Source organism: Ambystoma mexicanum, chromosome 10 (assembly GCF_040938575.1).
Source record: "Ambystoma mexicanum isolate Mex_15411 chromosome 10, UKY_AmexF1_1, whole genome shotgun sequence".
Classification (NCBI taxonomy): domain Eukaryota; kingdom Metazoa; phylum Chordata; class Amphibia; order Caudata; family Ambystomatidae; genus Ambystoma; species Ambystoma mexicanum.
The window spans coordinates 34471222-34477865 of record NC_090932.1 but is presented as its reverse complement, the minus strand read 5'-3'; positions in this window follow the sequence as shown (position 1 = coordinate 34477865).

Below are 6644 nucleotides of genomic sequence, written 5' to 3'. Positions count from 1 at the left end.
ATTAGTTGTTGTGTCAGGCCCTACTGCTTTACGCTAGATTATGGATGGACAGTGACACACCAGTCTGTGTCCGTCTCTTGAAATGAAAGGAAGAGACATGTGCCTCCGGGTGACCCCTGCTGTTTCGGAATTCCATCTTGCGAAGGCGAGGATTCCTGAGCGTTTGAGATTTATAATTATGTTTCTGAAATTGCGATTTGATGAGCATACCGCACTTTAATAATTCTCCATGCCAAAAAGCATAGTGCACTGAAGTGGGTTTGCTATGACTATTTGCCATCCCCAGAATCTACCCTGCAGGGCCAGAAGGAAACCTCAAAGGTCAAATGTGAATTCCTTAACACAGCTGCAGGAACCTAAAGTTCCAAAAGACGGAGGTGTCCTTTTAACTGTATGCACCTCTGGTCAAAAATACCCCAACTATGCACCCCAGCAAGGTGGCAGTTGGCAACACGTAAATATAAGGCATGTCTAGTTTTGACATGGTAGCTACTGAGATTGCACAATTATACAGCCACAGATATTTGATGCCATTTTATTGTCAGCTTGGTGAACAGTTAGTCATTCATGAAAGGGCCTGGTGTGTATTGAGATGTGTGGAATGGCAACAACCATGCGGGTCCAACCTAGGAAGCCTACTCTTTTATCCCCCTTAGAACAGGAACACCTGGTACTTCAAAGGCAGTCCTGTCAATGCAATGGCCTTCTCTCACCAGGGTGCTGATTACAGCAGTTCTTTAGATATAGACAGGCATAGCAAGGTGTGGAGTGAGAATAGCCAAGGGGAGAGCTTTAGTCCAAAGAGGTGTCTCACCATCTTGGATTTTCTAGGGCTCCCAAACCTCCTGTCCCCCTCCCTAAGCAGACAAAGAACTCTAGTTATAATTTAATTGGAAACCAAGAAAACCATCCCTAGTGAAGTGTGAGCCCAGGTGGATGTCACTGCTGCAGGATAGTGTTGGTACACATAGTACAAACTCTTAAGGCTTGACTCTGAATGTGGAACACAAACGTTAACACTTAGGGGCCGATTCATGGAACAAACGTGCGCCGAAAATCCATGCGCAAGCAGGCACAAGGGAGCGCAAGCGTGAGAAACGCAGCGCACGCGCACGTGTGCGATTCAAGGAAGACACTGCGCGTGTTTCCCACTGTCCGTGCGCCCAATCCAGCCATGGCGCACGCAGGCATACACGGCGTGCGCTACGCGCACAGCAAAAGCGCACATAGCGCAGCGCACACAACCAAAGTGGGTGGAACAGTGGGCGTAACACGCGGAATGGGGAACAACACGTGAAAAAGAAGGCGTAACTGGGAAAGTACTGCAGGGAACTACACGGAACGCCCACACGCACGCGAACAACCCGTATTCATGGATCCGAATACGGGAAACCCGCGCACGGCAAAAGACGCACACAGGCGTCAACGCGTCCGCCACACGAAGGCAGGCGGAAGCGTCCCCGCGCACAGTACAAAAGTGCGCGCAAACAACAAACACGTATATACAGCTACGATGAATGCCCCATTTGTCGCAGCACTGATCGTGGGACACCGCAGGAGGAGGCAAATAGCCAGGGCACGCATATTCGCACCACGGACAAGCCTTTTTGGGATGCCTGACGACCAGGTCTATGGCAGGTATAGGTTTCCACCCCACATCATCCTAGACCTGGTCAGGGAGTGGGAAGATGACCTTACATCCCCCACCCTTTGCTCCCAAGCATTGAGCCCCTTGGAGAAGGTGCTCAATGTCCTGCATTTTTTGGCCACTGGGTCATTTCAGCAGACTACTGCCATAGTGGGGGGCGTCTCACAGGCCACGCAGTCACGCTGCCTACACCAGGTACTGGCAATCATGACAGCGCGCCCCTCAGTCCGCAGGCACATATACATGCCCAGAACACCCGCAGAAAGGCAGGCCGTTGCCCTGGATTTTTTCAGGGTGGCACACTTCCCCAAAGTGCTCGGTGCCATAGATTGTACCCATGTGGCCCTACGTCCACCTAGGGCCACTGAGCACATCTACCGAAACCGCAAGCACTGGCATTCCATCAATGTACAGGTGGTATGCGATGCAAAGGGAATCATCACCTCTGTCTATGCAAACTACCCTGGCTCCACCCATGACAGTTTCATATACAGAATGTCCGCCCTGAGCCGGGCCCTGGAAGCTGGGAAGCATGGCAACACATGGCTCCTAGGTGAGTACAAATGCCTGTGCACATGCATGCAAGTCACACACAGACAAATACCCAACCCTAATAATCACAATCATTATCACCCCCCCAGGTGACAGTGCCTACCCTCTGAGCAATCACATGATGACGCCAATCCGGAACCCCACCACACCACCCCAGGTAAGATACAATGCCGGCCATATTGCAACCAGGGCCATAGTGGAGCGCACATTCGGAGTGCTCAAGTCACGTTTCCGCTCCCTTGACCGCTCTGGCAGCCAGCAACTCTATGCACCCCCAGTAGTGTGCAGGATCATTGTGGCAGCATGTGTCTTGCACAATGTTGCAATACGGCAGGGCGTCCCGGTGGACATGGTGGTGCTCCCACATCCCCAACCACAGGCACAGGCGCTGCCCATGGGAGGGGACAGGGCACGTGGCGAGGAACCCCGGACCCAGCTTGTGGCCACATTTTTCACCTAAACTCCCACCCCTGCGGAGTGCACACAGGCCTGGCACATACCAGGTGACAATCGATGATGACAAAGAGACAGTCAACTGTCACAACCCTACCACCCTGAGATAGTTGCCATGGAAGTGCCACATCGTCTGCATCCCTAGCTACTTAAACACAAGCTATCCTGTGTGACCAAAAGGCACACATATGACATATGACATGATATGGCCTATACACAAGTATTTCAAGGTGCGATGAGGCAGGGAGGGGGGAACAAGGGAAGACAGACAACGGTACAACTAGGCCAGGTGTAATTCAGATTGTGCAAGTGCAGGGGTAGGGGGAAGGGAAAAGTGCAAGGGGAAGGGGTTGGGGGGGAGTGCAGTACAGGGGAAGTAGACCAAAAAACGAATACACAGGTCAGCTGGTGGCAACTGCAAAGGTAAGTGCAGACAAGTGCTGCAAAGGGGGGCTGTAGGGATAGAGAGACAGTACCGCAGTGCAGGGGTTGCCAGGGAGCCAGTGCAAGTGGAGAGTGGCTGGGCCAGGGACCGAGGTCGGTGAGAGTGGCCCAGTTGCAGATCCAGTGCAGTTCCAGTGTAGAATTCCGCAAGGGAGAGGCAGAGAGAAAGCAGAAGCAAAGAGGAAGGTCCTGAGGTGCTTCCCGAACCGGAGATGGTTCCCCTCAAGTTCAAGTGAGGCAGGAAGGCTGTTCCAGAGGAAGGGCCCTGCCGCGGAGAGAGATCTACCCCCAGCTAGTTGCTCTGAGAAGCGGATGACCCTGACATGCAAGGTGTGCATCACACACACCTGCAAAACAGGCCATGGCCATCACTGTTATGTCACTCAAACCCTCCCAAACCACAACATGACATGGCAAGCAATACCCATACACCAACACAGCAACAATAAGGTACACATTGCCATGTCCAAAATGTACAGTGGCATCAGACAATGATGCCTGACCAGGAATCAGATGAAATGACAGACCAACAACCTCCCACCCAAAATAAGTCATTTCCAAATGCATTACAAGAGTTGTAGACGTAACATAACAATGAATGCCTGTCTACATGCACATTGTGCATTGCAAAATCAACACTGCAGCTTCTGTGTGCTGTGTCCTACTCCTGCAACACACTGCTCAGCGCACAGCAAACAGCCATTGTGTGTGATGCACACCCTGAGCATCACATCTAAGCGACAGACCACATCAAAAAGCAAATTAGGCATGTACAGGATCCATAATTGGTCACAGAACATGTGCTGCAGGGACACAGTGGCCACCAGAAGGCAAACAGTGTACACGTGGATATGCAAGGGTGGGAGTACATGTAGTGCATCAGAGTGCAAGTGTGTGGGTCTGCAAGGGCATGCACCCAACATATGCATGTGCACTCAAGTGACCATCAGTGTTCTCTACACATCACATGTGAACATTCACAATGTGTACACCCCAGCATGTCAAACCACAACTATCCCCTCGCACCTGAAAGGTAAACACAACACATGAACAGGCATTGATCAGCAGAACACAACATGTACATAGGATACCACCATTACAATGTCAGAGTTCCCATCACACTGCAGGGCAAGGCAACTATCAACAACAACCCCCCCCCCTCACAAATGACCATGACCCACTGAACAACTGCACCTGGGTCATGGAGCCTTCAACCCTCAATTCCACCTGGCCACAGGATCACCTTTACCCTTCGTCACCATCTCCCAGCTTGTGTGTAAAAAGATGCCTGCACCCTCAGAATCCACACTCATTTCCAAAATCACAAAATCCAAGGCATAAAAACAAACCCGAACACCCTCCAGTAGATGACTTGACGTAGCAGTACCTCACAAAGGCCAAGTACTACCACAATGATGCAACAACCAAGGTAGCACAGTAAAACAATGTCACAACAGGATGTGAACCATGTGTGGTACATAACATAGGATGATGCATCATGAACGGATGTGTATTGTCACAGGTCCCGTGTACAGGCGCGGGAGTGTCACGAAACAACCACCCCCACCGTGTCCCGGGTGCCTGCAATGTCAAACTCACACAGGCCCCTGAGACCCTGGTGGGGAAGGAGGTTCAGGGATATGCAGTCTGGACAGGTGTTGGCACACTGGATAACTGGAATGAGTGGCAGGAGAGGGGAGGAGGAATGACACATGAAAGTAGGGAATGCACGAAAATGTACTACCTGCATGAACACATACACAATCCAAACAAACTTGGACATCATTGTCATGGCCTTCTGTAGTCCAGGCTTAGGAGTGGTATGAACCAACCACCCCCTCTCGGATTTTGGCGCCTGCAAGTTCGGGGCTTACACAGGCATCTGCAACCCCAGTGGGTAAAGAGGGTTAGGGAACGTTTCTTGGATAGGTACGGGAAGCAGGAACACCGGGTAGAGGGTACAGGGTTCAAAATTGCATAGGATTCCAGGTGATTAGGGGGAAAAAACATACCAAATTGAATCACACATACATCCATCCATGCATTAGTGCACCCCCCCAGCAAGCCTATGCAGAGCAGTTTGAAAGAAAAACAACAAGACACTTAGCTCTGGTTTTGAGTGCTGGCCTCCTGCCTGCGCACTCTCAGGTCCGGTTACAGGAGCACTGCAATGCTGCAAAGAGAGCCACAGTCAACAACCTGTATGTGCCAATTACACAAAAACACACCACCAACCATGCCCCATAGCAACAAACTACTCTACAAACAGACAATCTGGTGTAGATGCTTCGTACCCATATATAACATCACCCCTGTGACGGGTCATACACAGTCAATGCAGTGAGTCAGGCGCTGGTGGGTGCGTGGCAAATGGAACACCAATGTGTCACAATTCACACAACATGCAATGTTCCCTGGGTAAGCAGACAGACCCATATAGCAAGCCATGACTTCAGAGCAAGTTGCGTACCACCATGACCGAAACAAAGTTGGCAGTGCATGTATCAAAATGTACATGAAAATGAAATGCACTGCACCCGAGTATGTCCCTTGCTGTATGTCCCTGTGAGCTGCCCCTTTCCATGTCTCGGAAGGCTACATGGTTGATACAAGTGCCTCAATGGACCTTGGTGTACCGGAGCGTATGTGCCACTGCCCCTGCAGGTGTCCCAGACAACCTTACAATCAACAGCCATCAGTCCACCAACACATCTGAGCTGCATTGTGTGCTTCAACACCAATATTCGTCCAAGCTCGCCCTCAGTGCTGTGAATAAGCCTGCATGTGCAACTCGCCTGGTGCAAGCTTTGCTGTGTTGTGGCCCCCCTGTGCTGCTCACCTTGCCTGGAGGTCCTTGGAACACGTCAGCAGTTCTAGGATGTAGGTCTGCAATCCCTGTGCCTCTGCTTGTGCACACATGTGCATGTGGGCACCAACAAATGTGTCCAGAATTCAGACGTCCAATGGGCCATGTCTGCTGGCAAAGGTGCTCTGGAGGCTCATCCCCCTGCAGAAAGGGCATGAAACACATGATTAATGCTTCAAAGTCATCTGTGTGTGTCTCTTCAGGCATCCCATTACTTGACCATGTCAGAGAGTCACATCATAAATCACACCATCAGTCGGTCTTTCACATCCAAAGTGTGGAACACTATCGACAGCATGAATTGCAACAAGCACGTGTACAGTAAAGATAAGAAACATACTACACAATGCATAGCAATTAATGTACACATTAATCATGAAACACCCCATCTAGCAAAAGCTGAACAGTGGACAATAACACCAAAATCATCCCCACTAGGGGTGTAAACACAAGTCACACAGCACCAGACATGCCACAGATATGACAGTCCAAAGCCCTTGTGTAAATGTTTGTGACACAAAACCATCCTTGCGAGCCCATGGATAAGGGAGGCAGGAGTGGCATATGTGAGTCAAGGACCCCAAGCAGCAAACACATACACAAGACAAGCCTGAGGGGCCCAGCTGGAACAGACAGTGGATGCCTTCAAAAGCCACAAAGCACCGCACCGTCACATGAAAG